Genomic DNA, 23241 nt, shown 5'->3' with positions numbered 1-23241 from the left:
CGAGTTTTGTGAAACTCACTAGTACGTCCTTTTGGTATCAAAATCATTAATATACCTTACCACCCCAATTAATATTATCATTAATATCATTATTGATATCAATATTTTTGTAACTATTGGTATTATTATAGATATTAATATTATTTCTATCAGTAATACTAAAATCATTTCTAATATTTTCATGATAATAACAATAATATCAATAATATCAATAGTATTGGTAATATTATTAAAGTTATTGTTAATATTGATATAGTTTTTCATGAGTGCAGGCCATAAAATATTAATAGTATTATTAATAATTTTATTTTTATTAAGTCAATTATTAATATTGATATCAATGTTAATATTAATAATAATATTATTATTGATATTGATATTATTATCAATACCATAATGAATAATATTAGTAATTTTAATAATATTTTTATTTACAATAATAAGATTAATTTTATTTTTAATGATAACAATATTTAATATTAATATGAACAATAATAATAATAATACAATTATCATAAATGTTGATATTACATTACTAATAATATTATATAAATATTAATATTAATATCATTTTGTTATTCATATTAATATTGATATTAATATCAATAATAATATTAATACTAAAATATCATTAATAACAAAATTAATATCAATATTATTATGAATATAAATATTAATATTAATATTAACATGATACTACTATAAATAATAATAATAATAATAATAATAACCCATTAAACCTGACATCCTTTCTAATCTACATATTTCTCTGAATTTTACAGCTAGAGAGGCTAGGGCATATGAGGCGAGCTACCAATGGGTATGAAGATGGGCACTTTGGAAAAGGGAGGTACTACTGGCCAAGCTCTAAAATCTCTTTTCCATTCCAACCCTTTTATTATACGCATGATTAGAGAAGGATATCTAATGAAATTTAGTCCTGGGTAAGCTAAGCTAACCTAAGTTAGTCTATGCATAGCAAGGCTAGTCTATATAAGATAGGGTAAAAAATTTGTTATAATTAAGCTACTGTATCTAACTAGGGCTCTTATTAGCTAAGTAATAATATCTTATTTCATTTAGGCTAGCCTAGGTTTGGTTAGATTTTTTATGCCTAGTTATATAAGTATATCTGGCTAATAACATCCTGTTGCATTTGGGCTTGCCTAGGTTTGGTTAGGTTATGTATGCTTAATTATGTAAGTATATCTGGCTAATAACATCCTTTTGCACTTGGGGTAGCCTAGGTTTGGTTAGGTTAGGTATGCTTAGTTATGTAAGTATATCTGGCTAATAACATCCTGTTGCACATGGGTTAGCCTAGGTTTGGTTAGGTTAGGTATGCCTAATTATGTAAGTATATCTGGCTAATAACATCCTGTTGCACATGGGTTAGCCTAGGTTTGGTTAGGTTAGGTATGCCTAGTTGTGTAAGTATATCTGGCTAATAACATCCTTTTGCACTTGGGCTAGCCTAGGTTTGGTTAGGTTAGGTATGCTTAGTTGTGTAAGTATATCTGGCTAATAACATCCTTTTGCACTTGGGCTAGCCTAGGTTTGGTTAGGTTAGGTATGCTTAGTTGTGTAAGTATATCTGGCTAATAACATCCTGTTGCACTTGGGCTAGCCTAGGTTTGGTTAGGTTAGGTATGCTTAGTTGTGTAAGTATATCTGGCTAATAACACCCTGTTGCACTTGGGCTAGCCTAGGTTTGGTTAGGTTAGGTATGCTTAGTTGTGTAAGTATATCTGGCTAATAACATCCTGTTGCACTCGGGCTAGCCTAGGTTTGGTTAGGTTAGGTATGCTTAGTTGTGTAAGTATATCTGGCTAATAACATCCTGTTGCACTCGGGCTAGCCTAGGTTTGGTTAGGTTAGGTATGCTTAGTTGTGTAAGTATATCTGGCTAATAACATCCTGTTGCACTCGGGCTAGCCTAGGTTTGGTTAGGTTAGGTATGCTTAGTTGTGAAAGTATATCTGGCTAATAACATCCTGTTGCACTCGGGCTAGCCTAGGTTTGGTTAGGTTAGGTATGCTTAGTTGTGTAAGTATATCTGGCTAATAACATCCTGTTGCACTCGGGCTAGGCTAGGTTTGGTTAGGTTAGGTATGCTTAGTTGTGTAAGTATATCTGGCTAATAACATCCTGTTGCACATGGGCTAGCCTAGGTTTGGTTAGGTTAGGTATGCTTAATTATGTAAGTATATCTGGCTAATAACATCCTGCTGCAATTGGGCTAACCTAGGTTTGGTTAGGTTAGGTATGCTTAATTATGTAAGTATATCTGGCTAATAACATCCTGCTACACTTAGGCTAGCCTAGGTTTGGTTAGGTTAAGTATGCTTAATTATGTAAGTATATCTGGCTAATAACATCCTGTTGCACTTGGGCTAGCCTAGGTTTGGTTAGGTTAGGTATGCTTAGTTGTGTAAGTATATCTGGCTAATAACATCCTGTTGCACTTGGGCTAGCCTAGGTTTGGTTAGGTTAGGTATGCTTAATTGTGTAAGTATATCTGGCTAATAACATCCTGTTGCACTTGGGCTAGCCTAGGTTTGGTTAGGTTAGGTATGCTTAGTTGTGTAAGTATATCTGGCTAATAACATCCTGCTACACTTGGGCTAGCCTAGGTTTGGTTAGGTTAGGTATGCTTAATTATGTAAGTATATCTGGCTAATAACATCCTGTTGCACTTGGGCTAACCTAGGTTTGGTTAGGTTAGGTATGCTTAATTGTGTAAGAAAGTCTATGTAATGATATCGTATTGCACTTAGCTAGCCTAGATTTGGTTAGGTTAGGTATGCTTATTTATGTAAGTATATCTGGCTAATAACATCCTGTTACACTTAGGCTAGTCTAGGTTTGGTTAGGTTAGGTATGCTTAGTTATATAAGAAAATCTAGGTAATAATATCCTATTTCACTTAGGCTAGCCTAGGTTTGGTTAGGTAAGGTATGCTTAGTTATATAAGAAAATCTAGGTAATAATATCCTATTGCATTTAGGTTAGCCTGGGTTTGGTTAGGTAAGGTATGCTTAGTTATATAAGAAAATCTAGGTAATAATATCCTATTTCACTTAGGCTAGCCTGGGTTTGGTTAGGTAAGGTATGCTTAGTTATATAAGAAAATCTAGGTAATAATATCCTATTTCACTTAGGCTAGCCTGGGTTTGGTTAGGTAAGGTATGCTTAGTTATATAAGAAAATCTAGGTAATAATATCCTATTGCATTTAGGTTAGCCTGGGTTTGGTTAGGTTAGGTATGCTTAGTTATATAAGAAAATCTAGGTAATAATATCCTATTGCATTTAGGTTAGCCTAGGTTTGGTTAGGTTAGGTATGCTTAGTTATATAAGAAAATCTAGGTAATAATATCCTATTGCATTTAGGTTAGCCTGGGTTTGGTTAGGTAAGGTATGCTTAGTTATATAAAAAAATCTAGGTAATAATATCCTATTGCATTTAGGTTAGCCTGGGTTTGGTTAGGTAAGGTATGCTTAGTTATGTAAGAAAATCTAGGTATTATTATTATTATTATTATTATTATTATTATTATTATTATTACTTGCAAAGCTACAACCTAGTTGGAAAATAACGATGCTGTACGTTTAGGGGCTCCAACAGTGACAATAGACCAGTGAGGATAGGAAATAGTAGAAATCAATTAAAAGAGAGATTTAAAAACAATAATAACATTAAAGAAATCTTTCATATACAAACTCTAGAAACTTGAAAATAACAAGAGGATAAAAACTAAAAAATAACAAGAGGAAGAGAAACAAGATAAAATAGTGGGCCAGAGTGTACCCTCAAGCATGAGATCTCTAACCCAAGACAGAGGGTATGGAATTACCCAAGAGGAAAGTGTCAGTTGAATCGGTGGAACTACAAAAGTTCAAAGTTGCAGCAAATGTTTTTATGTTTATTAGGGTGACATAAATCTTTCTTTGAAATTTATATATGAAAGATCTATTTTAAAGTTGTTACTGTTCTTTGAATATTTTATATTAATTGTTCATTACTTCTCTTGAAATTCATTTATTTCCTTATTTCCTTTCCTCACTGGGCTATTTTCCCTGTTGGAGTCCTTAGGATTATAGCATCTTGCTATAATTCCATTTTGGGGTGTAGCTTAGCTTGTAATAATAATAATAATAATAATAATAATAATAATAACTGCATTGTGGAAAGCCATGTTTTGATGGCTCCAGATTGGAATATCAGAATAAAGGCTTAAAGGTTTAAAGGCCGCTCATGAATGGCAGGGGCAAGGGACAGTGACATTACCCTATCGAGTAGGACAATTCCTTAGAGACTGACCATACATACATATTATCAGCAACCAAGGCCACCCCCCCCCCCAAGCTAGGGCCGAGGAGGGCAAGGCAATGGTTGCTAATGACTCAGCAGATAGACCTATAGGCTTCCCTAAACTCCCCATCCTTAGCTCGCAAGGATTAGTAAGGTTGCAGCGACCAAAGAAACTAACGAGTATGGGCGGGACTCGAACCCTAGTCTGGCGTTAACTAGTCAGGGACGTTACCACATCGGCCACCACAGCCCTTGGATTCAAGTGGATGTTTTTATGAATTTATCTATATATAGATATCGAGAAATCCTGAAAAAAGTGTAATTCAAAATCACTGTAAAGCTGCTTTTAATGATTAAGTTTTGAACAAACATTACTATGGCAAACTTACGTCAAATCTGGCACATTCCGGTGTTATGAAGAGACAGAATTGTCAACAATTCCGAAGCATTTTTTTCATATATGGGCATTTATACACAATTTACTCTGCCCTATGTCCCAATATCTCACAAAATCAAGTTAATTCACTTTTAAATACTTCAATAGTATCAATTGATATTCATGTTTTTCTCCTTGTAACTACATGATATATGTTCTTAATATCACACCATTCTTCATTAATTGTCTGCTCTTCGTCCCTTAAGGTCTCTAAGACTGCAAATTGATTCTTACATTCAATTGCAAAGGTTTTTCTGAGTTCATCTTCTAAAAGCTTAGTTGTATCAAACCTAAGTATTCTATCCACCCATTTGCTGGGTGCTTTCAGTTTTAATTTCAGTGTGGCAATAAGGAGCTGGTGATCACTACCAATATCTGCACCTCTATAGCGTCTTACATTTCCCGTCAATAAAATATATGGAACATTCTCTTAATAAAAACATTAAAAAAAAAAAAAAAACATTCAGACAAATGGAATTCGTCATTTTGGCGATAAACTTCATTCCTTTATCTTGCAAATTTGGAAGCCAAAATATTAAACCTTTGCAATTTAGCTATGAAATATATTGACAAAGTTTTGACATAAATCAAATCACGGTTGGTTGTTTACGTGATCAGCGAAAAGAAAAACAAAAACACGCAAGGGATGAAGCTGTTTGGATATCCATACATACATACACACACACACACACACACACACACACACACACACATATATATATATATATATATATATATATATATATATATATATATATATAGTATAAATAATGTTATGATAGCTTAATAATGTTACGTAATATTTATTTGTTTTTTTTTGTGTAGTTGCCCCTTAATTGTACTTTCATAACATTTACTCTGTAATCCTTGTTTGAACTGTGATTTAGTTTGCATTTTGTTATCCTTGCTGGAGTGAAGTTTAGTCTTCTTTGAAAGTTAGAATTTAGTTTTCAATCAGATTTTTTTGGTTCAGTGTAACTGTTAAGGATTACTACTTAATCGTCTCCAGTATTTCGTAAGTGTTTGTATTAAGTACCGTTTACATTATGCCATTACTTTCTGTATTTTCTGCTTTGGTTCTATTTTGTGCTAATTTTGTGGTGGGTTATGAGTTTACATGGGAAAGTTCTGTATATATTTCAACGTATTTCTGCATTTAAATAGGTTAGCTTTATTAAAGTGTTATTGTGGCGTTTTGTCTTTACATGGTCAATTTATTTATTTCAACTTATTACTGCTTTTATTGTAATGTTTTAATTTTATTGCTAGCTTTGTTTGATATATGCGTTTACATGGACTTATTTCTTTATGCAAGTACTTCTACACTAGTATTCCTATAGTTTTTGTCGCCTTGTATATTAATTCCGACTCTTCAGACAGTAAGCCTTATGTTTCATGACTGGTCAAGTGATTATTGCCCAAGTTTGAAAATTTTAAAGCTTAATCTGTTTGTTCCTCTTTTGTGGACATTTTGTTTTACTTCTAGATAACTAGATTAATCCATGACCCATTATGGTATTTATATAAAACTTTATTTGCGCAAGATTGAACGAGGTAGTATGCCCTTTAAATACTTTTTGTATAAATTTGGATTTGGTTTAAAGAGTTTGTTAGTTCGAACATAAAGATCGCGAAGTGAAAGGGAAGACAGGGATCCGGAAAGGAAGTTATCTAAAAGAACTGTTTGATAGTGTATAAAGCTTTTTAAAGTTTTTAAAAATTAAATTCGGCTACCGTAAGTAATAAATAAGGTAGTTACCAGAAATAGATATAATTCTTATAAACTCAGTCCCTGAATTTGACAGTTCTTCGGATATTTTGAGAATCTTAAATTTGTGAGTGGCCCAAAGAATTTTGCCCCGCGTTAGTTCTGTGTTTTTAAAGGGTAAGGGTCAACCTACATATCAATCTTTATAACTATTTAACATAAGCTGGTTATGAACGTCAGAGCAGCTTTTAAGGTGTACAAGCTAACCATTGAACACCATAAGAGTACTTCTCCTTTCCTTTTGAAAGGAACAAATCAACTTTTGTAGAATATTCTCTTTAGAACTTTTGTAGAATATTCTCTGAAGAACTTTGACAGGAGGATTAAATCGACGCAGGCTGCCCTTTGACAGGAGGATTAAATCGACACAGGCTGCCACTTTTAAGTTAGAGAGAACTAGTGTTGGAGTAATTTCAAAGGCTTAACCTATTAAACTTTTAGAATTTTGTAATGGAAAAAAGTTAATTGTAAATATATTACACACCTGGAAGACTTAAAATAATTGGCTAGCTCACGTAAATCCTTTTAAGAAATTCTAAAAAGATCTTTATGGAAATTCCAGTAGTTAACATTGCCATTGAAATAACTGATTAAGTGTACTTGTGACTCGAATCTTACAGGATATCTTAATGTATTAGCCAGGCCCCCCTGCATGGTTTTTAGCTGTTGCTGAGTTTACTTTTTTTCAGATTTAAATCTACCCTCAACTGCGGTTTCACATGTGGTTTTGAAGCCTGGGTCTGAGTCTGTAGGAGCCCATAGAGATTACCTCCTAAACAAGGAAGCTATGGAGCGTGAAGTAATTTCGTATACGGAATGGGTTTGCAGAACAGTGACAGGTCCTGAGCTTCGGCCTGCATCCTCTATAAAAAGACAGTGAGTCTGTCTGAAGATTTGGCAAGTTAAATTTTGCCTGACTTAATCCTTTGCTAAGAATTTAAATATATTTGAAGTGAGTCTAAATTTTAACTATTAAAAGGATCCAATAATACCCTTGACCAAAAATGATAGTTTCTACAGTAATCACATCAAAGTTTACTTCTATACTGTTCTTACCTTTGGAATGGCTGTTATTTCAACGTTTTGTTTGTTTCAGATGAGATCTGTCGTCATTTATGACATTATGATGCACACCAGTGCGTTGGAAACTTTATCTTGAGGGACCAATTTCTTCGCCTTAGAAGAAGGAAGACTGACTGTAAACTAGGTGAAATCTATCATTGGGGAAAGGTAATTCTTTGGCTGATGTTGTTGGGAGCGGAAGGATTGCACCAAAGGATGCTGAAGTTGCTGCATCCGATATATCTCTCAACCCTAAGATTGACTTATAGTGGACAAAAGATTATCAACGTGCCTGTTAAGCTGAGGAGCAGTTTTGATGGAGACTGGTTACTAGAAGTACTTCATCCGGTTTCTTATTTTATAAGTAAACTGAAGCAGCCTTAGAGTTCCTGAGTACAGTGGAAAAGGAAGCTTGGAATTTCTTCATGCTTTTGAAGTTTTATCTATGAATAGGTGATCCGCTTCATTGTAAGATTTTTTTCTTACCATAATCCATTGTCTTAAATAGAATCTTAAATAAAATTTAAAATTGAAATTAGAATTTAGGCAAACTCTGTTGGCATTGGTCCTGCAGCAGTAAATTAGGATATTGCTTTTCAAAAGATATACATAACCTTGTTGACGACATGCTCTCCAAACTACTATTGTTTCTGTAAGAGTAAATTCATCTTAGCACCTGGAACCATACTGTCTTTTGTCTTAGTTATTTGGTATCAGGTTAGTTAAGACTTTGATTAACTTTGTCAAATAGTTTGTTACTACAGGTTAATTAAATATAGCTGATCATTAAATTGTTTGATATTCACAGCTACAAAGGTAAAATTATGGCACTGTATTTTACTGGCTTACAATAAAATTGAAGTACAGTACATCAGTACCATGGTCTACGTTAAGTTTTTCTATTCTGTACCTAAGAACCCTATTTTATTTCGGCTTGGACTTTGTGTTGGTCATTCTTATTCGTTGAATGGAGAAATAAACTAACTTTATGCAGTTATATATGACCTAGCAATGAGCTCTACGCAAAGAAACTGAAAATTCAGTTTAAGTAAAATTGAAAATTAAGTATAGTCTAACTGTTATAATGGTAGTATACATATGAAAATATAAGTAAAGGAATGTTATAAATGAACAGAAGCAGTCTTGAAGACAGCTCAAGCTGTTCAGTACCGTACAGGAATGTAGCTCTATCCCGACCGAAGCTATGTTAGATCTTTTACGAGCAATTAATAAGGTATTGCCAATTTATTTTGAATGGATAGCTGCATAGCCTAATGCATTATGAATTAATGAAAGACAAAGTTTAATCATTAAACTGAAGCTTTAAGCATTAATTTACATAGGGTATTAACTTAATTTCTCTGGTGTCACGAAAGGTATATGAGTTTCATATACTGTGTGTTTTGATTATTTGAGGTTAGAGTATTATAGTGTAGTATATTGCCATATAATATTACTAGTTGAGCTACATCCTTAATTGGAAAAGCAGGATGATGAGCAGAGGGGTTCCAACAGGAAATATAGCCCAGGAAGGAAATAAAATAAACTTAAATGATTATATGAAATATTTTAGATCTTTAACATTAAATTTTTTCTTAAGTAAAAACTCTCAGAAAAAAAGATGAGTAAGACGAAAGTGTCTGTGTACCGTCGAGCAGAAGAACTCGACCGCAAGACAGTCGAAGACCGTGGTACAAAGGCTATGGCACTACCCAAGACTAGAACAATAGTTTGATTTGGAGTATCCTCCTAGAAGAGCTGCGAATAGGTAAGTCTTCTACAATTACCGGGAGGAAAGTAGCCACTGAAAAAGCACTGTGCAGTAGTTAACCAGTTAAGACAAATGGTTTGGTAATGTGTCAGATGTATGAGGACAGAGAAGGTGTAAAGAATAGACCAGACTACTCGGTAAGCCGTAACCATTTTGAGAGGGATCCTATGTAGCACTTTTTAGCCAGTCGAAGGACCCAATAACTCTAATGGTAGTATCTTAACGGGTGCCTGGTATTCTGTGCATTTAGTATATAAACAATCCATATTTCAAAATAAAATAAAACTTTGATTCTTCGTGACATTTCTTCTGTGCTTATCATAAAGAACAGAAAAGTCGTTCAATATTTTGTACAAGCGGAAATAGCTTAAAGCTTATAAGGACAAGTGAAAAATCAGTGTTGGGGAAATCATGATTTGAGGTTTAGATAAAACATGCATGTACACGTAGGTTATACTGTACAGTATGTGCTCGCTGGCAAAAAAAAAAAAAAAAAAAATACACAAATATACATGACAATGGTAGCACTTCCGATTGGGCTTTGCATTATACCAAGAGGGAGTGTTGCCATGTACAAAAATTATCCATCTAGAATATTTTCTTGCACTGCTTGACTTACACAATTCAGTGAAAGTTAGTATTTCTGTTCGACCAAGCTTTGGAATTTGGTTTCTGCTTCTGTTGTATTTTCTGTTTCTCTGGCAAACTTTCAATTTTTTTCCCTCTGACAAAACTAACCAACTTCTGCTTCTCTTCTAAATCTAACCATTTTCTGTTTTTCTGACAAAAGGATTTTAGTTTGAAGGTTTAAAGGTCGCTTATGAATGGCAGAGGCAAGGGACAGTGACATTGCCCTATCGAGCAGGACAGTGCCCTAGAGACTGACCATACATACATATGATCAGCGCCCAAGCCCCCTCTCCACCCAAGTTAGGACCAAGGAGTGTCAGGCAATGGCTGCTGATGACTCAGCAGATAGACTTATAGGCTCCCCTAAACAACCCATCCTTCGCTCACAAGGATGTTGAGGTTGCAGAGACCTGAGGAACTAACGAGTTTGAGCGGGACTCGAACCCCAGTCTGGCGTTCACCAGCTAGGGACGTAATCCGGTGATTTCCAACCACAAAAATTTCTTTTTATCCTATTTTTTTTTTGGTCAGGGAAATAACGTAATCAGGTAATTTCAAATCACAAAGAAAATTTCTTATCCTATTTTTTTTTTGGTCAGAGAAATAACGTAATCAGGTAATTTCAAATCACAAAGAAAATTTCTTATCCTATTTTTTTTTTTGGTCAGAGAAATAACGTAATCAGGTAATTTCAAATCACAAAGAAAATTTCTTATCCTATTTTTTTTTTTGGTCAGAGAAATAACGTAATCAGGTAATTTCAAATCACAAAGAAAATTTCTTATCCTATTTTTTTTTGGTCAGAGAAATAACGTAATCAGGTAATTTCAAATCACAAAGAAAATTTCTTATCCTATTTTTTTTTGGTCAGAGAAATAACGTAATCAGGTAATTTCAAATCACAAAGAAAATTTCTTATCCTATTTTTTTTTGGTCAGAGAAATAACGTAATCAGGTAATTTCAAATCTCAAAGAAAATTTCTTATCCTATTTTTTTTTGGTCAGAGAAATAACGTAATCAGGTAATTTCAAATCACAAAGAAAATTTCTTATCCTATTTTTTTTTGGTCAGAGAAATAACGTAATCAGGTAATTTCAAATCACAAAGAAAATTTCTTATCCTATTTTTTTTTTTTGGTCAGAGAAATAACGTAATCAGGTAATTTCAAATCACAAAGAAAATTTCTTATCCTATTTTTTTTTTTGGTCAGAGAAATAACGTAATCAGGTAATTTCAAATCACAAAGAAAATTTCTTATCCTTTTTTTTTGGTCAGAGAAATAACGTAATCAGGTGATTTCCAACCACAAAGAAAATTTCTTATCCTATTTTTTTTTGGTCAGGGATAAAACGTAATCAGGTAATTTCAAATCACAAAGAAAATTTCTTATCCTATTTTTTTTTTGGTCAGGGAAATAACGTAATCAGGTGATTTAATATCACAAAGAAAATTTCTTATCCTATATTTTGGGGGTCAGGGAAATAACGTAATCAGGTGATTTCAAACGACAAAGAAAATTTCTTTTTATCCCTTTTTTTTTGTCAGGGAAAAAATCAAGATACTAAATTTCTTGAATTTGTGTAATATCAAAATTTGATATCAATTTGCTTGAACCAACTGTGGAAAAAGCTACTTATATAAGTCTCCCTCGACTTTGTGTGTAGTTGCTGCTGCATATCATAAAGTGTCATCAGAACACAATGGAATACTGCGTTATACAAATCCTTCCAAGTCCAAAGAATTTCAAAGACACAAAGATAAGAAAAAATGGATCTTTAAACCCTACTTTATTATGTGTCTTTCTTTTTCCGAAGTATACATTTAGATGATAATAGTTTGCTGCAAAGTTCCCACTTGCTGAGAATAAAAAGGAATTTGCGAATACAGGAGAGAATATTCTACTGTGCTCAGGGAAAATTATGTAGTTACAAAAGCGATAAATTTGATGCTGGCTTAGTTGGCACATTTGTTTTAACAGAGAATAACCCGTAGGTATATATATATATATATATATATATATATATATATATATATGTATATATATATATATATATATATATATATATATGTATGTATATATATGTATATGTATATATATATATATATATGTATATATATGTATATATATATATTTGTATATATATATATGTATATATACATGTATATGTATATATGTATATATATATGTATATATATGTATATATATATATATATATATATATATATATATATTTACACACATATATATATATATATATATATATATATATATATATATATATATATATATATACACACACACCCATATATATATATATATATATATATATATATATATATATATATATGTATATATATATGTATGTATATATATGCATATATATGTGTATATATACACAGATATTTAATCCCTATATCAAGCATTTTGTAAAGGGTTCAATGTCAATTTTCAACGCATCAGTTATAAATATTAGATGACATGAGGTCAACTGAATATGTTACATAAATTAATCTTTAACACGAATAAAGTTATATATTTTAACTAAATGGAGTTTTACTTTTCTTTAACACGAATAAATTCATATATTTTAGGTGGATGAGGTTTTATCTTTGGATATAGTACCATAATTACTGTTCATTCATCCACAATAATATGGACCATTCCATATTCATGTTGGACCTTCTGGAACCCTTCGTCATGGTCGTGTCTTTCTTCAGTATCACCAGAATTGAGCTGCTTTTCAAATTTTAAATAACCTTCTAAATACTTAGTATTCAGCCTTTTAAATCTTAAAAAAACTAATATGTTAGGGGAATGTGGAAATACATTTGTCTGAAGAATTTTTATAGGTTTTTAAGAAAAATATACGATAGTTTTTTCATAGAATGACTCAGTACTTTCTTCGACCTTTTGTCGATCATTGATAGTTCTCTTTAAATAATTTGTTCACAGGTTCTTAAGAACGCATCATCAGAGTTTTAAATCATCATATGTACATCATATCACATTGTTAAATGTAAAGAAAAAATCCCGTGTTCTAAACTTTTTTTTTAACTTTCATTTAAAATAACAAAATATAATATTTACAGTTTGTCAATTAAATAGTTGAACACAAGAATTTCTTTGTAACAAATTTCTTCAATTTTTCATTATACAAAATTTACGCAAACCATCTCTCATAATTTAATCGCGTTCTAAACTAGCGGGTACTTGAGCATCAGGATAGCCAACCGCAATGACGCAACAGGATAGCCAACTGTAATGACGCAACAGGATAGCCAACCGTAACGACGCAACAGGATAGCCAACTGCAATGACGCAACAGGATAGCCAACCGTAAGGACTTCAAGAAAATATGTTGAGAAAGACAAAATAGCAATTTAGGTAATACTTATCCATATTAAAACCTAATTCTTAATAAAATACAGTACAAACCTTCTTTAATCTTGTTCAGAATAATATTAGCATACTGCATATAGAAAATATATTGAGAAATAATGTTGGCTGCCCTTGTTCATTCCCTAGCGAGTTCTTATCCTTTAGTATTTCATATTATAAGTTTATTACACTTTTAAATTATATTGAATGGATGTATAATTTGATAATTGAAGTGCATAATGGAGAGCACATCCAAAATTTGGTTTCTGGTGATAAAATTCTGTAAAATATGTCGTCTGCTAATCATTCATTTAGGAAATAATATTTGTAAATATTCATATATCCGGGTCACAATATATTTAATTGAATTGTATCCATATATACAGATGAAAACTCTCTATATTTGAATTAATTAGATATGGACTAACTGGTTAATATTTTGCAAACAATCTTTCGTTATAAACGTTAAAAGAGTCCAATGTTCTCATCACTGCCACGTAGATTAAGAGCTGCAAACCTTTTGACTTTGAAACCTGTGGAATTTACGTCAATGTTTCATTCACGAATATTTTATCAGAATGAAGGTATAATATCTAATTTAAACATACATTTTCCTTTGGTATATGATAAAAAAAACAGTTTAATTTCGTATGATAAAATAATTTACTGGTTTAAATTGTTGGCAATTCTGGACCCCGCCTTCTGCACCAGTCCAATTTTAACACAACTGGAGTCATGGATATCTCGCTAAATGGTCCAGTATTTCTCTAACAATTGTCTCACCTAACATTCGTCTTTCAAAAATTTTTATTTTTATTATATTCTTCATTATATATTTGTCAGAATGATTTTTAATGCATTTTTCAAAGGAATAATACAATAGTTTCTTCATTATTTGACTTTGTCCATTGGTTTCTCAGGAAACCAATAGATGGCATCAGCGAGGCCAATTTGGGATTAAAACTGAAAATAAATCCGGTTTTGAGGAACGTCTGCGGTATTGCTTCCGTATCGCCTTAGCCAATAGGAACGCACCATTTGGGTCTTGAATGCCTTAGCCAATAGGAACTCACTATTTGGGTAAACTGGCAGTAAATAGTTGTCTGCTCTTTCAGTCTCTTAAAATAACCAAATGCCAGTTCGTGAAATGTCAGTTTAAAATCTATTGGAGTCTAATAATTGAAATTATAAACGTGAAATATTGTGATAAATTTTACATATCATTAATTGTTTTGATCAAAATAATGTTGAGTAAGACGAAAGTTCTCGTTAATTACCTAAAATATTCTAAAGTTACTTCGTAAAATGCCAATTCAAAACCTGTTTAAATCTAATCTTTGAAATATTATGTATAAAATATATATTTAGGATTGTTTATATGTATCAGTAATTGTTATTATAGAAATGATGTTGATTAAGTAAGTAATTCTTGTTGATTTTCAGGTAATTCAAAACTGAATAGGAATCTTTAAGAAAAAAGCCCATTGTTTTAGGCTTTGGCTTCGCTAAAAATCTTATAAGTATAGAATAAGTTTCAATTTAGAACCAAAGGTTATCAACTATGGTACATAATTTGTGATGGATATTCAAGATATGAAAATAGGAACACTAACTTTTTTTTTTTTTCAAAATTCCATTGAACAATTAGTACGAAAATCAATTCAAATATATGATTTTTTTTTCAATCAGAAGGAAATACACGAAACTAAGGTTTTGATTTCACAATCGTATCGTTACAAGGGTAATATGTATATATATACGTATATATATATATATATATATATATATATATATATATATATATATATATATATATATATATGTATATACTGTATATATATATATATATATATATATATATATATATATATACTATTCATATAAGCCATATATTATACACCTCCTGATATCTGGATTCTCTCTACCTAAGGATCAGAGACGTAAGGGGGTAATCAACTCAGGGATAATGGAAAGAAGGATGTTAATCAAATAGTAACGGATTTCATATAGCGGTACACTGTTAAAAATTTACCGTAACAAGAAAACGGTAGAAATGCTGGAATAAATGTTGCCAAGCATTTACCGTTTAAAAAAAACAATATATTGACATAAAAGAGTAATTTTACGTTGACCAATCCGTAAAAGATAATAACAATGCAGGATAAAATTACGGTCGCCTGTATTTTACTGAAATACTGCTGAGAACAGTATATTTTTACGGAGAATATCCAATTTAAACTTTTTTTTTTTTTTTAACAGTGTAGCTTTTTAATACGCAATCAATTATACCTAACATGGGACAAAACACAGCTGTTCCCATGTAAGCTAGTCCCAGAAACCCATAATTAAAGCAAGAAGGAACATATATTTCTTTGCCTTTTTTTCTGCAAGATCTTCGCTCACCGAAGGAAGACCATATATTGTCCATCCACTTAGCTGAAATGGGCAAAGTTATACCCGTTTCTCTTCGCAAGTTTACTGGAAGTACATAAATATCTAGCAATACTTTTAGCAAGTAGGAATAGATGTGAGAGAGAGAGAGAGAGAGAGAGAGAGAGAGAGAGAGATAATAAGTTATACAATTAAGATTTCTAGCTAGAATACCATTCCAATAAATATCCCAAACAGTGTCAGTTAAAATCTGTTTCAATCTGAGAAAGAGCCTTTTTGCCTTATTGCCTTATTCTATGTTTGGGTTCCCCCAGGTCCCTCAGTGTGAAGCACCTCGTATATCCACCAGAGAGTTGCTTATGCATCTTCCGGTGTATTTTGCATCTTCCAGTCTTGGATGGTCTGGGATGCATCTTAGGTATTTATCGAGCTGATTCTTAAACACATCTACGCTCACTCCTGATATGTTTCTTAGATGAGCTGGCAGCACATTAAATAGTCGCTGCATTATCGATGCTGGTGCGTAGTGGATTAATGTCCTGTGCGCCTTCCTTAGTTTTCCTGGGATATTTTTTGGCACTATTAATCTACCTCGGCTTGCTCTTTCTGAGAGAGAGAGAGAGAGAGAGAGAGAGAGAGAGAGAGAGAGAGAGAGAGAGAGAGAGAGAGAGAGAGAGAGAGAGAAAGTTATACAATTAAGATTTATAGCAAGATTACCATTCCAATAAATATCCCAAACAGTGTCAGTTAAAATCTGTTTAAATCTGAGAGAGAGAGAGAGAGAGAGAGAGAGAGAGAGAGAGAGAGAGAGAGAGAGAGAGAGAGAGAGAATAAGTTATACAATTAAGATTTCTAGCAAGATTACCATTTCAATAAAAATTCCAAACAGTGTCAGTTAAAATCTGTTTAAATCTGAGAGAGAGAGAGAGAGAGAGAGAGAGAGAGAGAGAGAGAGAGAGAGAGAGAGAGAGAGAAAGTTATACAATTAAGATTTCTAGCAAGATTACCATTTCAATAAAAATTCCAAACAGTGTCAGTTAAAATCTGTTTAAATCTGAGAGAGAGAGAGAGAGAGAGAGAGAGAGAGAGAGAGAGAGAGAGAGAGAGAGAGAGAGAGAGAGAGAGAGAGAGAGAAAGTTATACAATTAAGATTTCTAGCAAGATTACCATTTCAATAAAAATTCCAAACAGTGTCAGTTAAAATCTGTTTAAATCTGAGAGAGAGAGAGAGAGGAGAGAGAGAGAGAGAGAGAGAGAGAGAGAGAGAGAGAGAGAGAAAGAGAGAATAAGTTATACAATTAGGTTTCTAGCAAGAATACCATTCCAATAAATATCCCAAACAGTGGCAGTTAACATCTGTTTAATTTATTACGATAAGGAATAAAATATAACATAAAATAGTCTGTTCATATGAGCAGCTTAGCATCAAAGATTATATTTTTTTCATAGATGTGAAAATACTTGAAACTTGAAAATATTTCATTTTGTGACGATATACACCAAAAAAAAAAAAAAAAAAAATAATCGGAAATTCTCCGTAAAAATATACTGTTCTCAGCCCTATTTCAGTAAAATATTGGAGACCGTAATTTTTACCCTACTTTGTTATTATCTTTTACACGTTGGTGACCGTAATAACACTCCTTAAAACCGTTTTTAAATCGGGAACATTTATTCCAGGATTTTTACCGGTTTTTTTTTTATTTTTTTTACGGCAAATTTTTATCAGTGTATAGGTACATGTTCTCAAAACAAGATATTCATGAATATACATTTTTATCTCTTTGCCTCCCTACTCTGTTAAGAATTTGCATAAAAAAAAATGAAAAACCGTAAATGTCTGGCAACATTCATTCCAGGATTTTTACCGTTTTAAAAACGGACATATTGACGTAAAAGATTAATGTTATGGTCACCTACCCGTAAAAGATAATAAACAACTAAGGTAAAATTACGGTCGCCTGTATTTTACTGGAATACAGTTGAGAACAGTATATTTTTACGGAGAATTTCCGATTGAAATTACGTTTTTTTTTTTCTAATAGTGTACCTAACTTTTGGTCTCACTTCCGATTTAGTTTTGACCAAAAAGATTGACACAATTGCTACATTTCGTAACCGAATCAGGACCGTAACCAAAATTTTATTGAATCTTTAGCCTGTTATGATTTCGGGGAACAAGGGCAAGTGGCTGGCGGGTTAATTATCCCCCTGTCAATCAGGCTAAGAAATTCTAAACACTGTTATGTCAATCCTAGCATTCAGACGCTCACTTGCATACGTATACAGTTGGACACAGGAATGCTTAGCACACCCAGCACTGAGGAAGTGCATCCTATCACACGCTTGCTGTGTTTAGAATCGAGCAACATTTCTGCCGTCTCTCCTTACGCTATCTTCTTCTTCTTCCATTATCATGCTTTATTCCTATTTTTGTATGGGGGTAAGCACTGTTGCCTTCTTTTGAAGGACTTTGCTTTGGCTTTGGGGTAGACCGTAGTCCCGAAAAGCTGCCCTGCCTGACATCGCTTTAGACCTCAGTAGCGTATGCTCATTTCTTCGGTCTCTCCTTACGCTATCTTCTTCTTCTTCCATTGTCATGCTTTATTCCCATTTTTGTATGGGGGTAAGCACGGTTGCCTTCTTTTGAAGGACTTTGCATTGGCTTTGGGGTAGACCGTAGTCCCGATCGGCTGCCCTGCCTGACATCGCTTTAGACCCCGGTAGCGTATGCTCATGTATTGTACCAGTCACCAGCGTCCTTCCTCTCAGCAGCGAGAAATCGTAGCACGGTTAGGTAGACAATTCAATACGTGTAACGTGTCTGTTATGTCTTTAGAAGTTGAAGTGACTTTGTTTGTGTGTGTGCATTAGTCTGTAACACCCATTCGCTTTTAAGCGAAGTTAAAGTTTTTATCGATTATATAAAAAATATCTATTTTAATGTTATTACTCTTCTTAAAATATTTTATTTTTCCTTGTTTCCTTTCCTCACTGGGCTATTTTCCCTGCTGGGGCCCTTGGGCTTATAGCATTTTGGTTTTCCAACTAGGGTTGTAGCTTAGCATTTAATAATAATAATAATAATAATAATAATAATAATAATATCCGTCGATTACATACATAATCCTGAGGTGTCCAACCAGCGCCACAAATTTCTACGAAGTCCTAGCTCCTTTCTCATTACACTATCAGTTTGGTTATTTGCTGCGCAGTTACGGTGTGATAGTGTACGCTATCTTAGAGCGAGGTGTGCCAGGAATTCCTGTATCCAACTGTACATTAATAGATAAATTTACCACAGATGAATAATTAATCATTGAATAATAAACGGAAGAAACTGATGATCTGATAAGAAGAATAAACTAAGTACCAGAAAAGATAAGAAAATTGTAATTCCCAAGTGTAATGGAGATTAATTCGGATGAATATTTCAATTATTATACGAATTTACGACACACCAATTTTATAATTATCTATCTATTAGAGTAATTCAGCCAAAAATATCAGATTATTTTCCAAATTTCCTTTTAAACTTAACAAACATATTATTATTATTATTATTATTATTATTATTATTATTATTATTATTATTATTATTATTATTAGCTAAGGTACAACTCTAGTTAGAAAAAACAAGATGCTATAAGCCCAAGGGCTCTAATAATGAAAACATCCCACCGAAGAAAGGAAATAAGAAAACAGATAGAATAGCGTGCCTGAGTGTACCCACAAGCAAAAGAACTAACTCTAATCCAAGACAATGGAAGACAATGGTACAGAGGCTATGGCACTAGCCAAGAATAGAGAACAAAGGGCTGATTTTTGGAGTGCCCTTCTCCTAGAAGAGTTACTTACCAAAGCTAAAGAGTCCTTTTTGACCTTAACAAGTGGAAAGTAGCCACTGAACAATTACAGTGCAGTAGTTAACCCTTTGAGTGAAGAATAAGTTATCGGTTATCTTAGTATTGTCAGGTGTGTGAGAAAAGAGGAGAATGTGTACAGAATAGGCCGGATTATTCGGTGTATATCTAGGAAAATGAAAACCGAGTCGTAACCAGAGAGGTATCTAGTACTATCTGGCCAGTCAAAGGACACAATAACTCTCTAGCGGTAATACTAGGCAGGCAGTTAATTCTAATAGCCAGGCCTTCTCCATCATAAGGCTCAATACTACACAGTATTCTAAAAGTTTTATTCCAGCTGTTACCAAGTTGTGGAATGATCTTCCTGATCGGGTAGTTGAATCAGTAGAACTTCTAAAGTTCAAAGTTGGAGCAAATGTTTTTATGTTGACCAGGCTGACATGAGCTTTTATAGTTTATATATGACATATCTTTTTTTGACGTTGTTATTAGTTTATATAGGACATATCTGTTTTGACGTTGTTACTGTTTTTAGAATGATTTATTGTTAATCTATTCTCATCATTTATTTATTTCCTTATTTCCTTTCCTCACTGGGCTATTTTTCCCTATTGGAGCCCTTGGGCTTATAGCAACTTGCTTTTCCAACTATGGTTGTAGCTTGGCTAGTAATAATAATAATAATGATAATAATAATAATAGTAATAATAATTATGATAATAATAATAATATCTCAATGGGTGGCTGATGCACTGACTTGCGCCTTGCCTAACCTACTACCTATTAAGTAAGTTCACGTCATATTCTAATGTCATGAAGAGAACTATCAAGTCGTTTCAGTTATCTGAGTGTGAGATATTGCCCTATAAACATTATTCAGGTCATAAAATGAACATACGCCTATTTTTTAAGAGTTCTTGGAAGGTTGTAAAGACATTAAAGGTGATAAACTAAAGCAATGTATCACCTGTAACATGATATTGGCTCCTAAATGACCCGAGTTGCCATATTTCAGGTAACTGTGATTTTAGTAAGTGTCGTTCTCTGTTATAAATGTTATAAAATTCATGGTGATGATGATTATTATTATTATTATTATTATTATTATTATTATTATTATTAGTAGTAGTAGTAGTAGTAGTCGTAGTAGTAGTAGTAGTAGTAGTAGCAATACCATTCTTCTTCTTCTTCTTCTTCTTCTTCTTCTTCTTGTAAACAGAAACATGTTTATTTGTTTCTATAAAAGTTATCTTATAAGATTATATATATTTCATTTTCAAACCATCTCAAGATCTCTAGACTCAATTTGCTAATATTTGATATAAAAAAAAAGACCATTAAAGCGTTCAAGTCTAAATCCTTCAGAACTTCTTTGTTTATGGAAATGCATAATGACTTGACATTGATATTCTCTCCCCCCTTTTTTAATTAAATTTTAATTCTTAAAACAAATATTCATTCTTTCTTTCCTTCCTGATTGATTCCTGATTAGTTCCCTGGCAAACTTTGTTCAATTTTCTCACCGTTTTCAAAGAGAGAATAATTCTTCTGTTTCCAATTTTGTACTGTCATTTGATACAACTAATCTCGAGGTTATTGGTAGCCTATAGAAAACCTCCTAGCCTGACAATCTGTTGGACGGGAGTTCGAGACTCACTCAAGCTCGATAGTTACTTACATGGTTTGTAACTTCACCCTCCTTGTGAGCTTTGGGTCATCAGCAGCCATTACCTGGCCCTCCCTGGGCCTATCTTGATGGAGAGGGGGCTTGGGCACTCATCATATGTATATATGGTCAGTCTTTGGGGTATTGTCTTGTTTCTAGGACATTGTCCTGTCACTAGGTATTGTCCTGTCACTAGGGTATTGTCCTGTATCTAGGACATTGCTCTTTCACTAGGGTATTGTCCTGTCTCTAGGATATTGTTCTATCTCTAGGACGTTGTCCTGTCACTATGGTATTGTCCTGTCTCTAGGACATTGTTCTGTCGCTAGGTATTGTCCCGTCTCTAGGACATTGTCCAGTCACTATGTTATTGTCCCGTCTCTAGGACATTGTCCAGTCACTATGTTATTGTCCCGTCTCTAGGACATTGTCCTGTCACTATGGTATTGTCCCGTCTCTAGGAAATTGTCCTGTCACTAGGTATTGTCCTGTCACTAGGGTATTGTCCTGTATCTAGGACATTGCTCTTTCACTAGGGTATTGTCCTGTCTCTAGGATATTGTTCTATTTCTAGGACATTGTCCCATCACTATGGTATTGTCCCGTCTTTAGGACATTGTTCTGCCACTAGCGTAATATCCTATGTCTAGGACATTGTTCTATCACTAGGACATTGTCCTGTCGCTATGGTATTGCCCTGTCTCTAGGACATTGTTCTGTCACTAGCGTAATATCCTATGTCTAGGACATTGTTCTATCACTAGGACATTGTCCTGTCGCTATGGTATTGCCCTGTCTCTAGGACATTGTTCTGTCACTAGCGTAATATCCTATGTCTAGGACATTGTTCTATCACTAGGACATTGTCCTGTCACTATGGTATTGTCCTGTCTCTAGGACATTGTTCTGTCACTAGCGTAATGTCCTGTGTCAAGGAGATTGTCTTGTCACTAGGACATTGTCCTGTCACTAGGTTATTATGCTCTCTCCAAGACATTGATCTGTCTCTTACCTCTGGCATCCACGAGCGACCTTTAAACGTTTGGTGTTCTTAAGTTCAACAATTGTCAGTAAAAAAAGCACTAGTCTCGGGTCTCTAACCATCTTCGCTTGATATATGTATGCGAATAATAAGATAAAGCCCCTAATGTTACATATTTTAAATGAGTCATGAAAAAAAATATTATCTTATATAGAACGACATCGCCAATGTAAAATAATGGTTGCTGTATGACGTATAATGTAGGTAAACGCTTGTATTGGCATTCATAGAAAGTCTTTTTATTGCTAAACTTTTTTTTTTTTTTTTTTTTTTTTTTTTAATATTCTGCTACTTGAAGTTTAGCATAAACATTAGGGGTATCCTGCTTGGAGTTAGTCAATAGCCAATGATGAATGAAGTGATGAATTTCTTTGTATATTTTAACGAAACCTATTTATTATTGATATAAAATGAACACATGGACGTATAAGAGTAAGGATTTATGGCTCTAAAATACATAATTTTGAGGCTGAAACAGTGAAGTGTAATATCGAACCTCATGCAAGGAACACCATTCTCTGGGCTCTTTCATCTTGAGTTATTTAATTAGATGAACATATTATATGAAAACTGCATATCCTTATTAGGGAAATATATTGCAGGAAATTGCATCCCCCAAATACTCAACAATAGAAGGACACTCCAAAATCAAACTATTGTTCTCTAGTCTTAGGTAGTACCACAGCCTCTGTACCATGGTCTTCCACTGTCTTGTTAGAGTTCTTTTGCTTGATGGTACACTCGGGCACACACTTCTCTTATTTCTCTATCTCTTGTTTTGTTAAAGTTCATATAGTTTATATAGGAGATATTTATTTTGATGTTGTTACTGTTCTTAGAATAGTTCTCTTTTCCTTGTTTCCTTTCCTCACTAGGCTATTTTCCCTGTTGTAGCCCCTGGGCTTATACATATAT

At 33.2% G+C, this 23241-nt stretch overlaps 1 long non-coding RNA gene across 1 annotated transcript; it reads left to right on the top strand.

Annotated features, from left to right (window-relative positions):
- The first annotated feature begins 5717 nt into the window (after positions 1–5717).
- Positions 5718–8428, top strand: LOC137640525 (uncharacterized). Its single transcript, XR_011044385.1, has 3 exons — positions 5718–5765; positions 7208–7394; positions 7615–8428. It is a non-coding gene; the product is annotated as an uncharacterized lncRNA (long non-coding RNA).
- The last annotated feature ends 14813 nt before the right edge of the window (positions 8429–23241 follow it).

The sequence above is a fragment of the Palaemon carinicauda genome, chromosome 5 (assembly GCF_036898095.1).
Source record: "Palaemon carinicauda isolate YSFRI2023 chromosome 5, ASM3689809v2, whole genome shotgun sequence".
NCBI lineage: Eukaryota > Metazoa > Arthropoda > Malacostraca > Decapoda > Palaemonidae > Palaemon > Palaemon carinicauda.
Note: the sequence above shows the minus strand (reverse complement) of the source record. Positions and strands in the feature narration are given on the sequence as shown.